This window comes from Corythoichthys intestinalis, chromosome 2, assembly GCF_030265065.1.
Source record: "Corythoichthys intestinalis isolate RoL2023-P3 chromosome 2, ASM3026506v1, whole genome shotgun sequence".
NCBI lineage: Eukaryota > Metazoa > Chordata > Actinopteri > Syngnathiformes > Syngnathidae > Corythoichthys > Corythoichthys intestinalis.
Genome location: NC_080396.1, coordinates 22,205,582 through 22,225,412, shown reverse-complemented (window position 1 = coordinate 22,225,412; position 19,831 = coordinate 22,205,582). Strand labels below are relative to the sequence as shown.

General features: G+C 42.8%; 1 protein-coding gene and 1 long non-coding RNA gene across 3 annotated transcripts in view; both read left to right on the top strand.

Moving 5' to 3' along the window:
- The window catches only part of syt6a (synaptotagmin VIa), a 233,355-nt gene that overhangs the window by 56,172 nt on the left and 157,352 nt on the right, over positions 1–19,831 (top strand). The window lies entirely within an intron of this gene.
- On the top strand, positions 4,434–6,627 carry LOC130912525 (uncharacterized). The gene is made up of 3 exons (XR_009062616.1): positions 4,434–4,744; positions 4,810–4,860; positions 5,242–6,627. It is a non-coding gene; the product is annotated as an uncharacterized LOC130912525 (long non-coding RNA).

The window sequence follows — 19,831 nt, the reverse complement described above, 5'->3', positions numbered from 1 at the left end:
TGACCAGCTAAAGGCCGAAATATTGAGCCGCCATGGCCTTACAAGGTTTGGCATGGCCCAGCGGTTTCATAGCTGGACCTTTCAAAATGGGCTCAACCCCCGCTCTCAGATGCACGAGTTGATTAGAATAACCAAGAAGTGGTTGGAGCCTGACAAAAAGACCCCAGCAGAAATCGTAGAGACTCTGGTGATTGACCGCTACTTACGAGCCCTGCCGTTCGACGCCAAGAAGGCAATTAGTCAGCAGAAATTCACAACGACCCTAGAGCTAACTGAGGCGGTTGAACAATTTCACGCTGCTGCGGACATGCTTCGACAGCCCCGTAGTAAGCCTGCTGCCTCAACTCCCCAGCGAACCAGCAGCTCCAATCGTGATCGGGCCCCTCCCATAGACCCGGGACGAGGACTGCCTACACTAGAGCCGTCAAAAAGCGCCCTGGCTCCTGAGGCTCGTCGGTGTTACCGCTGCGGAGAGGTAGGACATATCTCTTGGCAGTGTGGAAAGTCTGACTTGCCTATGCCTACCGCAGAGTCTTCTGGCAGCACCCCCTCCCAGTTTGCAGCCCTCCTGGGGGAAAGTGAAAGCCCACGGCCTATGTGTCCAGTCACTGTCAACTGCCGGGATGTGGAAGCCCTGTTGGATTCAGGAAGCACGAGGACCCTGGTTCAGGAGTGGGTCCTGGAGGCCCCCAACCTGGAGCGAGGAGAGAAAGTACCAGTTGTCTGCGTCCATGGGGACACCCACGAATATCCGACCACCGAGGTGAGGCTCACTACTACCAAGGGCACGTTCAATGTGCGAGTGGGGGTTGTCAAGGCCCTTCCCGTGCCTGTCCTTATTGGCCGGGACTGCCCGGCCTTTCCTAAGTTGTGGCGGGAAGCCCACAAGAGGCTCGAGCGAAGACATCGCAAGGAGATCACCCCGGCTTTTGTCGCAGCAGACCGGGGCTCAAGATACAGGCCAGAAGACTCAACCGCCTCAAGTCCACCGTCTGCCTCCAGTGACGAGGAACGAGCGATCCCAGAGGCCGAATCGTCCTTAAAGGGTCAGTATGGCACTGCTCAATTACAAGAACCCACGTTCTGCAATGTTTTAAAAAACCTTCAGGTAATAGAGGGAACGTTGGTAGGGGACCGAACCACTCCTGCCTTTCCCCACTTTGCGGTAAAAAATGGGCTTTTATACCAAGTGGTGAAAGTTAAAGACAAAATTGTTGAACAATTGCTCGTACCTCGCATGCACCGCCCCACTGTTCTGCAGTTAGCTCATACTCACGTAATGGGGGCTCATCTAGGGGTGGAGAAAACCAAAGAACGAGTATTGCAAAGGTTCTTTTGGCCAGGTGTTCACAAGGACATAGAAAATTATTGCCGCAGTTGCCCAGAGTGCCAGTTAAAAGCCCCCAAACAAGGGTACCGGAATCCCCTGGTGCCGTTGCCTATCATAGAAACACCATTTGAAAGGGTGGGAATGGACATTGTAGGGCCTCTCCCTAAGAGCGCGCGAGGCCACCAGTACATCCTTGTAATTATAGACTATGCTACCCGGTATCCAGAGGCTATCCCATTACGAAAGGCCAACGCTAAGCACATTGCTCATGAACTTTTCCTCTTCAGCAGCAGGGTAGGTCTTCCTAAAGAAATTCTAACGGACCAGGGCACCCCATTTATGGCTCGGGTCACCCGAGAGATGTGTACGCTGTTAAGAGTGAAACAGTTGAGGACCTCTGTCTACCACCCTCAAACGGACGGGTTGGTGGAACGGTTCAACAAGACTCTGAAGGCGATGCTACGGAAGGCCATTGACAAGGACGGCCGGAACTGGGACCAGCTACTTCCCTATCTCCTGTTTGCGGTAAGAGAAGTACCTCAATCGTCGACAGGCTTTTCACCCTTCGATCTACTTTATTCCCACAAGCCCAGGGGTCTGCTGGATATCGCCAAGGAGACCTGGGAGGAGCAACCCTGCCCCCACCGAACCATGGTGGAACATGTAGGGGCCATGAGGGAAAGGATGTCAGCCGTTATGCCCATAGTGAAAGAACACATGGAAAAAGCCCAAAGAGACCAGAGGGGTACGTACAATCGGACAGCTCAACCCCGGGAATTCCAGCCCGGGGATCGAGTACTAGTGCTGGTCCCCACGGTAGAATGCAAGTTCTTGGCAACCTGGCAGGGACCCTTTGAAATAATTGAAAAAGTGGGGGAAGTAAATTACAAGGTGAGACAACCGGGCAAGCGGAAAGGTGAGCAAATTTACCATGTCAATCTGCTGAAAAAATGGCATGAGAGAGAGGTTTTGTTCACCTGTCTTCCCCCCAGAGGCCTAGACACCCCCTCTCGGGACCAAGTGCAATTTGGGCCTGAACTTGATCCCAACCAACTCCAGCAGGCAAAAGAGCTCGTAGATGGCAACCAGGACGTATTCTCGGCAAGGCCAGGCTGCACTCATCTCATCGAACACGAAATCCGCACCCGGCCTGGGCAGAAGGTGAACCAGAAACCTTACCGAATACCGGAGGCTCGCAAGAAAATTGTTGAGGACGAAGTACAGAAGATGCTGGAAATGAAGGTAATCGAGCCGTCTAAGAGCGCCTGGTCCAGCCCCATAGTGCTGATAGGAAAACCAGACAATACCATACGTTTCTGTAATGATTTCCGAAAAGTCAATGAAGTGTCAGAATTTGACGCATATCCTATGCCGCGAGTGGATGAGCTCATTGAAAATTTGGGAAACGCTCGCTTCATTACCACCCTTGATCTCACTAAAGGATATTGGCAAGTCCCCCTTTCAGCAGAATCCAAGGAGAAGACTGCCTTCGCTACCCCGGGAGGCCTTTGGCAGTACCGAATGATGCCGTTCGGCTTGTTCGGTGCTCCGGCCACTTTCCAGCGGCTGATGGATCAAGTCCTACGACCTCATCGAGAATATGCTGCAGCCTACCTCGATGATGTGGTAATCCAAAGCTCTGACTGGGAAAGTCATCTTCCACGGGTGCAGAAGGTCCTGGACTCCCTCCGGCAAGCAGGGCTGACTGCGAACCCAAAGAAATGTAAGGTGGCATGTAGTGAGACTAATTATTTGGGGTACACCATTGGCCGAGGGTTGGTAAAGCCTCAGGAGGCCAAGCTTGAGGCCATTCGGAGCTGGCCCAGACCGGTGACAAAGAAACAGGTTCGTTCGTTCCTGGGGTTGGCTAATTATTACCGACGATTTATCTCTAATTTCGCTATGATAGCTGCCCCGCTTACAGAGCTGACCACCAAGAGACACTCCCGGATGGTGAGCTGGAACACAAAAGCTGAAGCAGCATTTACTGACCTCAAGACAGCCCTGTGTAGCGCACCGGTTCTGACAGCCCCAGACTTCACCAGGGAATTCGTGGTGCAGGTGGATGCATCAGAGACCGGTCTAGGAGCAGTACTAGCCCAGGTCAGTGGGGATGAGGAACATCCCGTCCTATATTTGAGCCGGCAGCTGCTGCCAAGAGAAAAGAATTATGCCACGGTGGAGAAGGAGTGCCTGGCCATTAAATGGGCGTTGGAGACCCTCAAATACTACTTGTTGGGTCGGAGGTTCACACTGGTGACGGACCACTCCCCGCTGCAATGGATGGCGAAGAACAAAGAAACCAACAGCAGGGTAACGAGATGGTTCTTGAGCCTGCAGCCTTTCATATTTTCTGTTGTGCACAGGGCCGGAAGCAAACACGGAAACGCTGATGCCCTGTCCCGCCGAGATGCCTTTTGCGCTGCCATTGACCTGCCGAGGACGTCAGGCCCGGGGAGGGGGATGTGTGACATCAGGCGGGGACAGGTAGTGGAGGGCCGTTACATTCCTTTTGCAGAGCTGAAGAATCAAGTCAAAATGGCCGCCAGCCCAAAGACTACACTTCCCAGCATGCCGCACAACGCATCCAGGTGTGGCTGCTTAAGCCACCTAATTGCAGCTGGCCTGGAGGACAAGATAAAAGACGACCAGAAGAAGCGAAGGGGAGGGCGGAAGGAGACTGACAGAGAGATTTGGAAGAAAATATTTTGAGAACAGACCTAAGTTGCCATTTTAAGACATTTGAGAATTTTGATGAGAACAGACCTAAGTTGCCATTTTTGAGACATTTTAGTTGATTGTTTACTGTGTTACTGTTTGTGCCACATTTCGGCCTTTTTCTTTTGTTTTCTTTTTCTGTTTTTCTGATTAAAGAACTGTTTGGTTGGACACGTTGGCGTCTCAAGCTCCTTCCTGGCCAGGCCTACCTCGTGTGCGGTCACAAATGTTTGGATAATTATTCACGTTAATTGTAAATTATTTATTTGGTTCTATACAACACGTTGTTAATTATTATTTGGTTAAAGGGCAACTGAAGAGCTTTTCAGATTTCGCTCTTAAGTGTTTTACTCAGTTGAATTGTATTAAATGCGTCATTCGCTCTCTCAAAAAGTCACATAAAAAAAAATAAATAAATAATTGACCGCGTAGTTTTTGAGTTATGGCCATAGCAACACCATAGCAACGAGGGACGCGCCGTCCTGCTGACCCCTACCTCATGACATAACTTCCAGGAAGCCTCGCCACCACTCTGAACGCGGAAATATAGCACCACGCTATCCTCGCCATATATTGCATACATTTTCTGGGTTTTACTCGCGGGATTCGTCATGCCATCTCGATGTGTAGCGATGAATTACTCACAGGAAGATTCGAGACTCTAGGAGTGGTCCCAAAAAAACTTCTCCTGCAAAGGTTTGGACCGTTTTTGTTAACATGCTTACAGGTCCCCAATCGGCTCATTGTTTTCATCATTTCAGCCACGACAGCTTTGAAAACCTACAACAATGCAACCTTGGTTTTGCAAAGACGTAAGTAGAACATTAATGGCTTTTTTTGATAAACGAGGGGGGACTCCTACTGCCTGTTTGTTGAAGTGCGACATTTTTTTTTTTTTTTTGCTGTTGGCCTGTCATAAGTGGATAGGTTGGCTGACGTCGTCTACTCGTGTGATTTTATTACTATATCAATAGGTTTTATGTAAATTCAAATGTCCCCAGCACCAAATAGGTCCTTGGCTCGTTTTTTATACTTTAACATCAAGGTCTGCCTATTTGAAGAGGGAACAATAGCATCAAATGATGCTGCTATGACTGGGGCATTATTATTTGATCACCCAAAAATTATTATTAAATTAAAATTAGGATTCATCCAATATTTTCATGCTGCTGTGATTTTTTTTTTTTCTCCAGGAAGCCAAACATAAAAAATTAAGTGGCGGAAACCCTCAACACGATGAAAAAAGCGTTGCAAGTCAGTTGCCACCCAGTTTCCCAAAATCAAGAGAGAGTGGGTCGAGTGATATGATGACCGAAGTGATGCGGTATCCAGCGATGACGACTGAAGAGATCCTATGAGGCCTGCCAGATGCTGAATTTCTTCCGTCTGCGACATCAGATGACGATGATTTAGGAGAAATAAATGTAGCAAATTTTGATGACATGAAATCATAAACTAGTCATATATACAGTACACATTTTTTAAAAGAAAAATCAAGTTAACTTCATATTTTAATGATAATGCATTATCTTTGTATAGAGAACACTTCATGCTACAGAAAAGAGTAAATACATATACATAAATCTGGTATCATTTATTATTGTGGCCTATTAAATATTTTTTCAGAATGTAATATAATTACAATATATTATATACCAATAGAATACATTAAACAGTCAACAAAATGTGTCAATGTTGTTAACAATTTATGGTTTTATTTTTTTAATGTAATTCATGCCCCTGTCAGTGCTTCAGCCTCCTCAAGTTTGGCTCTCACGTCTGGGATCTCCTGATGACACAGGCATACTCTTGGAAGGGTACAGCAACACCTGGAAAATAAAATGGTTTTGTCATTTATTTTGAAATATCAATAACATATTCATTTAGCCACATTTGGGCTAGCTTTATCATATTTGGATCGGTAGGATCTGTCCCATTACCTAATATCCAGTTTTAGCTATGTGTAGAGCATTCATTTAGCCACATTTGGGCTAGCTTTATCATATTTAGATCGGTAGGAGCTGTCCCATTACCTAATATCCAGTTTTAGCTATGTGTAGAGCATTCATTTAGCCACATTTGGGCTAGCTTTATCATATTTAGATCGGTAGGAGCTGTCCCATTACCTAATATCCAGTTTTAGCTATGTGTAGAGCATGGAAAAAATATACAACCATGTAATCGCATTCTGATAAAAAAATCACGATGCTGGACTTACCACTCACTCTCCTGTTCGTGAAGTGTCGAGCTTTCAATTGGCGTCATGACGCCATCTGCTGTGTCAAGTAAATCGCTGTCATCTGACGCCTCAGGAAAGAGTGATCCTGAATGGTTACCTTTGGTGGAAATATCACTGACATCGTTGTTGCTGCTGTACTAGCTGTGGGTAGTCTTCTGTTGCCTACGTCACACTTCCGGGTTTGCGAAGGGACCATTAACGGAGTGCAAAAAAACTAAAAAAACGCAAATTATCCTTACAATTACGTGTTGATAATGTCATGGTTGTTTTGATGAACTTGTCCCAAGTTTATATTCATAAAATTACACCAAAATCCGGAAAGGTCTTCAGTTGCCCTTTAAATAAGACAGGCTTGTTATTATTACAGTGCTGCTCGAAAGTTTGTGAACCCCACAGCGATGGTCAGATTTTTTGTAAAAAAAACTAAAATGACCTTATTAAATGTTAAGTTATACCCAAATCCACAATACTGACATTCCAAATAATGGACTGAAACAAAAGAAATAGTTATATTGTCATTCTTTATTTAACAAAAGTGGTTGATTTAAGAAAAACTCAGATATCATGTGTGCAAAAGTATGTGAACCCCTTCAGTTAATAGGATATTGCGCCTCCTTTTGCAGAGATTACCTCAACCAAACGGTTTCTGTAGTGACTAATCAGCCTCTCACATCTACTTTGGGGGATTTTTGCCCATTCTTCCTTGCAGAACGCAGTCAGTTGAGAGAGGTTTGATGGGCGTCTGGCATGAACTGCTCGCTTCAGGTCCCGCCACAGCATTTCAATGGGATTTAGGTCAGGACTTTGACTGGGCCAGTCCAGAACACGAATCTTCTTCTTTTTCAGCCATTCCTTGGTTGTATTGCTGGAATGCTTTGGATCATTATCATGTTGCATGATCCACCTTCTGCCAAGCTTTAACTTCAAAACAGATGGCGTCAGGTTATGTTCTAGGATTTGACAATATTCCTCAGAATTCATGATTCCCTGGACTATGTGGAGTTGTCCAGGTCCTGAGGATGAAAAGCAAGCCCAGATCTTGACATTCCCACTTCCATGCTTCACTGTTGGGAGAAGGTTCTTTTGGTGGTATGCAGTGTTGACTTTTCGCCAGACATGGCGGTTTTGGTTGTGACCAAACAGTTCAATTTTGCACCTACATCAGTTGATGAAAACTCTTTTTAATTTAGTCTCGACAACACAACTGTTAAAAAAACAAAAAAAAAAACTACTGAATTGATTGATTAGGAAATCAGGTTGAAATAATAGAAAATTCCAAAATGTTGAGGGGGTTCACAAACTTTTGAGCGGCACTGTATGTTGAACGATATAAGTGGGCAGCGGGGGCTGTTTTGGATGAGTCGGTCAGCGTGATGGCAGGAAGTAGTAAGGATAGGGCTCACATAATTTTTTTGACCTACATTCTCTTTATATCTACCTCCTTTTCCAGCGACCTCAGTTGCTTTTTTTTGTTTGCATTTGATGTCAAGCCGTGGATTAATTTTTGTTGCATTAAAGAACTAACGTAAGGAGCGGCGTGAAAGTGTTTCTTCCCCGCTGTCTCGTGGGTGAGTGAGGAAGACGAAGAGGATAGCGTCAGATTGAAGGGCTTTTCGTTGTGCATTCTACAACGTAGAACTGGCAAAAACCCTGATATGAACGTGGACATGCACGATGTCGCGACAAAACTCGACAAAAACGGGGAGCCTATATAGACACAGACACGGGGTAACGAGTCAATGAGGAACAGGTGGGTGACACAGGAGGATGCAGGTTGGAGGATACACTAGGAGCAGGTGCAACAGTTGAAATCAATGGGCAATCAAAGGGACAAGTCACACGAGGAGGAAAAAAACACAAAACCTAACAGCTTGAAAACGAGGCTGTTAACGTGGCTAATTAGCATGCCAAGACAGCTTACTAGTTTTCTCGCGGGCAGCGTGCTTTTGTAAAGTCTTCCACCATTGTAAACATCTGTTCAAAATAACATTTTCAATATACAGCCTGTGGTATTTTCTTGTCTCTGGTGACTTTCTGTTTAAATAATTATACGAGTCATACACACTTGCTCAGTCTCCATTAATATTCAACTAATTAATAATAATAGTAGTAGTGGTAGATTAACCCAGAAAAGGTGAACATACTCGCATTCCTGCATCATAACTTGGACTGAGAGAGAAATATGTAGAAAATGAGCAAGTCACTAAAAATGTTGAGATGGAGTTTTAAAGGCAGAGAAGTGCCTGCAATATTTTTACTTAAAGTGTTTTTACTTTTTTAATAGAAATTTTATTTAAATTTTTTATTTTTTGTTATTTATTTATTTTAACATTCATGTTGACGTTCCAATTTGCAAATATGTTGTGAAAAATAAAAAATCCTGTTCAGTGGAACTTTTTTTTTTTTACCCATACATCTCTAAATAACAGATTTTAGAACTATAATTGCAATACAGTACCATGATACCGTGAAACCGCTGTATTTTTGCTTAAGGTTATCATACCGTCAAAATCTCATACCGCCACATGCCTAGTTGTACCCCCCCCCACCCCCACCCCCCAAAAAAAAAAAAAATTGTACAAAGGAATTCGAAGTTGAACTATTAGGTGTTTTACTATAGTCAGGGGTGCACATATTTTTTTTGCCTAGGTTCTCAGAGGAGGACCTGGAGAAGTGACTTGGTCCTGATTGAGCTTGAGAGCCGACCCGCTTGATCCGATAAAATTATGACAAGCTTTACTTAGAACCAATTACCTTTAATTAATTATATTAACAATTAATGCTTGATTATCATCAACTGGCACAACAAAATTGCCATTACTTTGAAGTGAAATGTAAAGAAATAAACATAAAAGCACTATTTCAAAATAAAGGGCATTATGCGGCTCCCACTTTAACTCCAAGCCCTTGTAAAAGTGGGATGTCCTCCTCATAAGAGCTCATTGAACGTGCATGTTTAGCTTTGTGAAATGAGAGCAAAAACACGTTTATCAGTGCATGGCGCTGGTCTTCATTAACTTTATTCCGCCACTTGTCCATAGGGCGAGTGGGGTGCTGTCTGACATCGATAGTTTGCTTAATTGCCACATGCTGGTTTTTTCGTGCTTTTCAAAGTTTGGATGGCTGAAATTCTTTAACTCTACATAAAATGCGCTGCTTTTATCAGCGACACTCGGGATTCTCACGGCAAATTTTGTACCACATTTCCGTGCGAGCATCATTTGCTTCTAGCCATGGTACATCCTGCAGCCACTTTTCAGCAAAAGTCCTTTTTTTCGGTAGCTCCGGTGACGTTTCTGTCGTCTGTCTTTTGTCGGTGGTGGGGGAACACTTGCCTGGCACGGCCAGACTGTTCTCCCTGTGTTTTTCCAAACACGGAGAGTATAGTCTGCCAGCCCATTAACGGCTTCTTGAGCAAGTACAAAATCAATCGACAAATCAGATTCGTTTATTTGACGTGTTCTTAACGAGCAATTTCACTCTTCCGCGTCGGAAGTCGCCTCCACCATAACACAGATGGCAAACAGGAGAGCCGAGAATATGTTCCAATCCACGGTAAAATCAGTTTTAAATTACCTAAAACGCATCGACACAAGTCATTGACAACAGTCTGTCTCACGCTAGCCATGTTGAATAAACTCCGCTCTCCTCGTATGTTTACTTCCGCGCGCAAGTCCCTCGTCCCGTCTGTCGCTGATTGGGCCACTCCGCTGTCTGTTTGCTGTGGCTTGCTCCGCTCTGGAAATTTTATCCGCTTAATGGTGGCCAGACTCAATAGCTGGAACAGCGGTGAGTCTGGAGTACCTGGCTAGGGGAACACGGAAATAATTACTCGGCGGGGCCTGCCTCTTTGACATTTTGAGAAGTGATTTTCTCCTGTCCGCCGCAAATACAGTGGTCAGCCATCGGTACGCAAAAGCGTATGGAAGCCGTTGAGGGCCAGCGCGTTTGTCTACGTCCAGTACGCATGCGCGCATGCGGACCACTTATGTGCACCCCTGACTATAGTTGTTTCCTTTAGTTGTTTTGGTGAGTAAGTGTGGCACATTTCTGTAAATCCCCAATACTTTGGTCAAATCGAATAGATTAATATTCATTGAACCAAGCAGCAGAAGACGCAAATACTTTCACAGGAAAAATGCTCTTTTTGTTATTATTTCTTTGCTCAGCTGATTCGGGTCACTGCTTCTCTATCTTTTCCGAGTTAGCTCCATGAGGTCTACCGTTATATTAAATCACCTCCTGTTAATACCTGAGCAGAATCTGATTTGTATTCGAGTGGCAAAGGTCCACGGTGAATGCTGTTCTCACCACGAGCCCATTTTCCCTCTGGACAGAAATTTCATAATTCCTCCTCAGGCTATCGGCTGCCAGTTGCTTCCATAGGACCAGGGAATGCAGCATGGTCTTGATGTGTCATTCATTTAAAAGATGAATGCTACCGCGTTACTCCCCAGTGAGAACTATTTCAATCTGGGTACACTCAACGCTATTGATTTCCACACAGCTCTCCAAAAAGACTTAAAATTTGGCCAGTATTACATTTGATAATGTAATAATATTTGTTCATTTGACAGGAATGCAATGCCTACCACTGCTAATGTACTAAATACTGCATAAGAATCAGGCCTGAACTTTTTAAACGCTACACATTACATATTAGTCATTCAACAAGTTTGTGATGACAGTTTCAGTGTGTGTCTATTATAGTGACAGTATATTTTTCAGATTCAGAGATTTATTTGTCATTGACACCAGCTCTCACAAGATGACAACAGATGACAACGAAATTCCGTTTGATGAGTGAGCATTGGGCCGCTGCAGATGTTCGGTGCCACCAACTTCTCTCTCTTCTTCCGAAATTTCAGAGCAAGTTACTAGTAGAGCAGTTCTAGAAGTTACATTACACACATATATCACACAACATAGCAGGGATATGACCCGACGCACAGGTCATGTGCAGGGGTGGGGGGTCAGTAATAGTAAGAAAAAGGCTGTGGCGGATTGGAGGAGTGGAGGTTGTGTGTGAGTGTGTGTATGCAGAAGTGTATCAGTATTTGTACGTGTCTGTAGACAAAATAAGAGTCGCAGGGCTCTGCGACAGGCCTTGGCGAGAGAATCAAGGGCAAGAGATAGGGCCATCTGCTCGGCTCTCTACAGGAGAAGGGAGGAGTGGGATAAGGGTGTTCGGGAAAGGGAAAGGAAAATTATAATCGAATTAAGCCGAATAAGTAATTTAATATGTCCAAATACAGGTGGTGTTCAGTCAAATTCGCGCTCCTCTGGGCGTAGGTGAGACCTCAGGTCCCTTAAGTCTTGCCAAAAGTCACGGTCTGCCTCGACAGTTCCATCACCTGGCGAGAGGTAGCATCCACTTTTCTCCATCCTTCCTCAGACTGAACCATGAGTCCACGGAGCCAGTTGTCGAATCGAGCCTCGACGCGGTCCTCCAATGCCTTGAATCGCACGGTTCTCACCGAATATCTTGAAAGAATCATAGAAATGTTTATAGCATATTTCTTGCAATGGCGATATGGATGTTGTAGGGGCAGTGTTGTCACAGATTACTTGAAAAAGTAATTTAATTTCTGATTACTCCTAAAAAAAACTAATGTAGTTACTTTACTGGTTACTTTTTTGAATCAAAGTAACTAAGTTATTTTAAAAGTAATTTGTCAGTTACTTTTCCCAATTTTTCTCCCTTTGCTGCCTCAACAGAAAAATTTCATCGCATGTAATTGAATTTTTCAGATAAGGCTTTATCTTCGAGTTAGCAGGGATTTAGTTAGTCGATTGAGTTGATTTCAACCACCTTTGACTTGCGCTAGCTCAGCCACTCCAGAGCCATGAAACTAACAAATAACTGACAAACTGCACCAGGGGTCGCGTTAACCGAATATTTTCCGTCGTTGACCGGTTTTTTAAAACGGTGACGGAAAAAACTGAAGTCCATCCGTCATTTTGACAGGTTGCAATTCACACCCCAGACCACAGGGTGGCAAGTGAGCATATTAATTAGCTATTGTCTCTCTTGATGCATGACGTCGTTGGCCTGACTCGGAAAAATGTCAAGGTAACTGAGCTCCGAACTAAGGCTACGTTCATACTAGAGGTCTTAATGCACGAATCCGATTTTTTCGTGTTTTTCCGACTCGAGTGAGGCATTAACTTGACGGTCTGAACGTGACAAGTCGCATAGAACGGGATCATTTCAAATCCGATCTGGGTCACTTTCGCATGTGGTCTAAATCCGATCTGGGCCACATTTTTCCAGACTGTCGCCGCGGTCTGTACTGTCCAGTCCCGCAAATTGGATTTAATGCAGCAATTACGTCATCAAAAAGCGAGAGACGGTACGGTAGCTACGGTAGCGATGCAGCTGTGCGTTATTAGCGCCTAGCTTGCCTTGCACACGGCTTTTTAGGAAGGGTCGGACTTGACAACAGTCATAAAAAAAAATAAAAATAGGTTTGAGGATAAGCCTGAGAATGATCGGTTTTCTCTCTGCTACATATAAGCAATATTTCAACATTGCTTACACGGCCGAGAGTCGGGGCAAACTGCCCGTATGTCTGTGTGACATGCACGAACAGTGCGTGCATGCTATCGATCCATATACTTTGAATATAAGCTTAAACGGGGATTATATATGCCTGTTATTTGTGTCCTCTTTTTAACAGCAACAAGCCTATGGCTACGTTCATACTACAGGTCTTAATGCACGAATCCGATTTTTTGTCATATGTTTTTTTGGCGTGCCCGTTCAGACTGCCTTTGTCCATTGAGACCATTCAAGTGTTATGGATGCGCACTAATTCGCAGTCCGACATGCGCTGAGCAAGACGACCCGCATGCGCAGAAGCATCAAAACAAATGACCATACAATCACACATGCTGGCTGTCATCCGTCATTCCAGGGATATCATATTTTGCTTATTAAAAAGAGGACACAAATAACAGGCATAGATAATCCCTGTACAGGTTTATATTCAAAGTATATGGATCGATAGCATGCACGCACTTTTCGTGCATGTCACACACACATACGAGCAGTTTGCCCAGATCTCAGCCGTGTAAGCAATGTTGAAATATTGCTTATATGGAGCAGATTTTTTTTTTTTTATGACTTGTCAAGTCCGACCCTTCCTGAAAAGCCGTGTTCAAGGCAAGCTAGGCGCTAATAACGCACAGCTGCTTGATGTGTGATGGCGCAGTGTGGATTCTCTGTTAAGCTTATTCGGACAGAATATTAATTAAAGATGAATGAAAACTAAATACTATTGAATATGTCACTATTAACATTTTAAAAATTTAAGTGACGGGTAAAAATAGATTATGACCGGATTTTTATGACCCTGTCATTCAAAATGACAGACAACGAAAAAGTCTAGCGCAACCTCTGAACTGCACGGAATTTGTTCAAAACAACTCCAACGACTAATTAAACCCCCGTTAACTCGAAGATTAAGCCTAATGCCAAAAATTCTGAACTTCCCCTTTAAAATAAATACCTAGCCGTTAAAATGTTGTCTATAAAAGCTGTAAAGCAATGAAACAAACAACAAAAACAAATGAAATGAACAAGAATCCTACAAAGTATTTCATAATGCATGCAGTATAGGCCAAACGTTTGGAGACACCTCAAGGGTGGATACTTTGAAGAATGTAGAATAGAAAACCTGTTTTCAAGTACATAATTCCTCATGTTCATTCATAGTTGTGATATTTTCAGTGAGAATTTACAATAGTAGTGAAAATATATAAAAAGCACAAATGATGAGGCATGTCCAAACTTTTGGTTTTTTACACTCGCTCTTTTGCCCCCCCCCCCCCCACACACACACACACACAAAGTCACACGCCGCCTATGGTTACAAACTATAACTATAAAATGTACCTAAAGGCTGGTTACAAACTGTAAAAGTGCTGGCTGTCTCGTTACCTGATGGCTTTGTTTGGATTTTTGTCACGTTGTGCTGTAATTCCAAGTGGTTCCTTGAATTAGATGTAGAGTTATTAGCGGTCGACTGCCCTTTTGAGCCAGCGCAAAGTTTGCGACGCACGGAGATATTTTTGGTCATCTTTATTGGAGAGAAATGTGAAGTCATGGCTGTATGTCCAATAAGCAAATGCAGCCGTTTGTGCTTCTTCTCCTACGTCTTTCACTGTTAGCATCCTGAGAGGTACTAGCCAGTTGTTTGTTGGCCGCCAACAGCGCTCATAGCATGGTAATACACGTGACCCGTTTTTTTCCTCCGATGAGAAAACGTGACATCCGATGTCACTGCCAAACTCAAGAGCAATATTTTCTATTCAGATTCTCTTCGTGCATGACTACAGTATTCTTTATTCTAAATACATCATGAGGAAAAAACCAAATTGTAACGCACAGACACTAAGGAAACAAACTTTAATCAGATTACTGGCTTCGAAAAATGAACACGTTAGATTACTCGTTACTGAACGAAAGTAATCAGATGAATCTTTTTCTTATGGCAGCACAGTCCGGAATGTGTATAACTACAAGCATCCAAGACAAAGAAACATGGCCAACTGTGAACATGTTTTACCATTAATGTCACTTAGAAATTGGGTAATTGTCGTACATTAGTAAGCTAATGCTTTGAATCTACCACTTTAAATCTACCACTAGACGATTTAAACTAGGTTTTAAAAGTGCTACCACAAACTAGTGTCTTTTGCATTAATTCTATACCCAAGGAGTACCTTTTAAAAAGATTGGTTATATTTTGAGTCAAGTCTTTTTGGTTATATGTTGAGTCAAGTCTTTTTGGAAACTAGCTGGCATGAATAAGTTTATTGATCTCAAAGCTTTAACTGTCTTTGTTGAATGGTCAACTATTGTCAGAACCAGTTCAATCCCCAGAAGGCTTCACTGGTAGACAAATATGTCCAACTTAAACATTTTTTTATTGCAGCTATAGTTGTAGCATCTGGCAAGTAACTTGAACAAGAACATCTTCTAACGCAATTGCACCCAGGTTTCCGTGTCTGTTTCAGCAGCTTGCACCTTCTTGGTTCATTGCAGACTTTTATTTCTCTTTTTGAGACCCCACAGAGGAAGATAGAGTCTGCCTGCTGCCTAATGACTGCTAATCCTTTCATGACAGAAAGCCATGGTTGCTCAGGTTACTCTTCCAGAAGGATTAGCTTAGGTTATTTATCCATCCTGAGAGGTTAATTATGGTTGCCGGCTCCCGACTGCTTGGAACCCTTTACATGCGCTTTTGAAAAATCTATGATTTGAGGGCTCTATTGCTCAAACACTTGGCCTTACCCTTCCAATAGTTTCTAATTCCAGAGTTGAATCTGTTACCTACTAGGGCTGTCAACCGATTAAAAATTTTAATCAAATTTATCACAGCTTAAAAATTAATTAATCGTAATTAATTGCAATTCTCAAACTCTCTAAAATATGCCATATTTTTCTGTAAATTATTGTTGGAATGGAAAGATAAGACACAAGACGGATAACATACTGCATAATGAACATAAGTACTGTATTTGTTTATTATAACAATAAATCCACAAGATGGCATTAACATTATTAACATTCTTTCTGTTAAAGGGATCCATGGATAGAAAGACTTGTAGTTCTTAAAAGATGAATGTTAGTACAAGTTATAGTAATTTTATATTAAAACCCCTCTTAATGTTTTTAATAAAATGTGTAAAACTGTCAATCAAAAAAAATCACTGCTGTTCTTCCACCGTGTCTTTATCTACGTAAGGTAGTGATTGAAATACACCACAAGGTGACAATGGCGAGTTTTGAATTACTTAGAAATCAAGCCAATGAGTGTGTTTTGTCCCTCGACTGACGCCGTAGTTCCCTGTTTCCATTGTACTTCACGATCATTTGAGTGCTGGCTTTACAACGTACGAGACCTCTGATAGTTTGTGTATTGTGACTAAATATTGCCATCCAGTGTATTTGTTGGGCTATACGAAACGTTTGAATAGAGTTGGCCAAAGTCTGAGTAAGTTTCATATGTATTTTGCATAGCTATTTTGATTAGGGAATGAACATTATTTTTTTTTTGAGGGATAGGAATATTATTTTTGTTGTGCTTTCACTAAATGATACTTGAGACATAGGAATATTATTTTTGTTGTGCTTTCACTAAATGATACTTATGTTTGTTGTGAAGGAGTTGCCGAAGCTTTTGCCAATAAACGGCGCGGTCCAATGAATGCCTGTGTCCACTCGCCTTTCTCTGCCTCATTGCTCGCAATGTGCAAAAAACGGCGTCATTATCTGTTTGAGGCAATGCATGAGCGAGTCATTCAGCGCAGGCGTTAAATGCGTCAAATATTTTAATGTGATTAATTTAAAAAATTAATTACCGCCCGTTAACGCGATAAATTTGACAGCACTACTACCTACATACATACTTTAAGTTACTCTTCAATATTCTTTCAGGATTGAAATACAGTGGTATATCGACATACGATCGCATTGTCACATGATCTTTTCGACATCCGACGTAAAATTTGACTTGCCATTTGTTTCTACATCTGACAGCATGTTCGAAATATGACAATTTAAGACAGCGCCGCAGTTTCTCTGTTTTGCCGGAAGACGGACGCACAGCAGATTTTTATGGTGAGAGAAATCAACACAGGTTCCAAGAAGGTTTGCGGAGGTGGTGAAAAAAGAAAAAAGCCACCATTGCTTGCGATTACCAGCTTACCATTGAAATGAAGATGGAAATGATAGAAATATACGCGTGGTGTGAACTGGCTTGACAATATGGCCGTAGAATGTCTACGATCTCGTCGGTCCTCCTACGACCTCCGTTCGCCAGTCTATATAGGTTAAAGTGATCCTTGATCTTAAAGACAAGTAATTCTTAAAAAATAAATGTTAGCATGTGTTATATTAATTTGATATTAAAACCCCTCTGAATGTTTTCGTTTTAATAAAGTTTGTAAAATGATTTTAAGTGATAGGTCGCCATTCTTGTTACGTCGCAGTGCGTGACGTCACCTGGCCCGTTGCCGAACTTTCAGCGTGTCACTCTTAGCTACCCCAACATGTCGTCGGTTCTGCCCTTCCAATTTGAACCAGATCGGAAAAGTGAAGCGCAGGACAGCACTGTCGGTCGTTCACAAGAAGAGCAGCAAAGGAAAAATTAGGGCAGGAAAGACAGTACCTGATAAGACAAGAGTTGGGAAAAACGGGTGATGTACTCGCGGCAAGTGCGTCTCAATGACAATGGAGCTAGAGCAGGGGTGGGCAAACCGGTCCTCGAGGGCCGCAGTGGGTCCTGGTCTTTGTTCCAACTGATTCAGCACAGACAGTTGAACCAATGAGTTTTCAGCAGAAACAAGAAGCACCTGACTGCAATCCACTGATTGCACTTTTAAGAAACCAGATTGGTGAAAGGCTGTCCTCATGATGGGTTTGAACAAAAACCTGCACCCACTGCGGCCCTTTGTGGAATAGTTTGCCCACCTCTGAGCTAGAGAGTGTATGCTGTTGAGAACTCCGGTTTATGTTAGCAGATCCTCAAGGTAAGGGCGTAATCAAACTTATCCCAGTAAAATTATGTAGATTTGTAGCATCCAGGGCTGTCGTGTGCTTTACATACAGTACAGGCCAAAATTCTGAACACACCTTGTCATTCGTGCATTTTTATTTTCATGACTATTAACATTATAAACTCACTGAAGGTAATAAAACTATGAATGCACAAGTCTGATAGTCAGGATCGGAGTCGTGTCGTGGCTCACTGTCCTCATTCATCGTCATCTGAATCCTGGAATCGAGTGTAATCCATGTCTTGTACATTGGAACGCGTGGTAGGTAGGATACGTGAATAAAAGTACCAAAAGGAGGAGAAGCTTTCACTTATGCACATTTATTCACCAAAAAAAAAAAAAAATTCCAACTTGGCCCCTCGGTAGCTCAGCGGTACGCACACACGCGTTCCCAGACGAACTCCAACATAAAAGTAAGGTCCATGTCAGAGTCACTGTCGTCACTGTAGCATGCCATAGTGCTTTAATTATTTGGTATGTTTTGGGGAAAACTCCCACGAAGAATAGTCAACAAAAAAGATAACAATAGTAATCCAAATTGGCGGGTTTTCACTCACTCGAAGATCCAGGAAGTAGACCGATCCCATGGTAACGTTGCAGCTGCGATCAGGCCGTCGAATCCACAAAATATACTGATCCGAAAAGCCGCTGTGGGACCATCGGATCCAGAATATAGACGGATCCCTTACTTGACTGAGGATCCAGGAAAAATGTTCGGGTGCCAGTTGTAATGCGTGGTAGGTTGGATACGTGCATGCAGGGACCAAAAAGGGGAGAAGCTTCCACTTATGCACATTTATTCACAAAAAATAATAATTCCACCTTGACCACTCGCGTCACTCCCCTTGTTTCAATTTGACTGGAAATTGCACCCAAAAGCAGTACATCGTGGCATTTTACTTTGCGAGTTTAAGCAGGAATACTCAATTGTTGTATACGCTACACATTTGGAAACATCCCAATTTACATCATCACTGCGAGCCCGCAAAACATGGCGCCAACTATCGGTCAAAATGTGTACTAAATATTATAAAATATTGCCATTGATTTAACATGTAATGTGTTTCTAACAACATAATTTAGTACAACAGAACAATTGTGGTTTATTAGAACCTACATGTATTAAAGGTAGAGGATCCCTTTAAGACAACAAATTATTATTGTAGTTACATCGCCAAAAATATCGCCAGGTTCATGAGGTTTTTAATCATTTATTTCAGAACTTGTGCAACACATCATGCCTACTGTTCGCCGCAATTGACGCCACCAATAAAACATTGAAAGAGAAAATAAAATTTCTACAGCACCTTTCTCATTCTGTCACATCGGTCACGCGGTGCGTTCAGGTACAGCACGCAAAACACGTCCGCTACATTAGAACCAGATTTGTTACATTATTACAGACATTATTGTTATTCCAATTTTTTTTCTAATTTATGTGTTTTGCTATGTGTAATTGCCATTTGTAATGGTACCAGCAGTTATTATTAAGGATTTATGTTTTCGGGCTGTGGAACGAAATTAATGGAATTGTAATGTATTCTTATGGGAAAATCCTGCTCGACATACGACCATTTCGACTCACAAAAAGGTCATGGAACGAATTAACTTTGTATGTAGAAGGAAGGAAAGAAGAAACTTTACAGTGTTATTGGACACCAAAACCAGAGTTTATTTCTGTTTTTATTCATATTAAATTGAACAAATCAACAGAAAGTGACCTAGAAATGCCTCCATATCACCGAAAGTGACCCAAAATCAACAGGGAGTGACCTGTGGGAGTTATCTGCACTCCCATACAATTTTTCCTGAGATAGCATGAATTATTAATAAATAATATTAAAGTAAAAGTCAGAGAAGCCAGACTGAGATGGTTTGGGCATGTCCAGAGGAGAAATAGTGAGTATATCGACAAAAGGATGCTGAATTTCCATATGCCAGGCAGAAGGTCTCGGGACAACCAAAGAGGAGGTTTATGG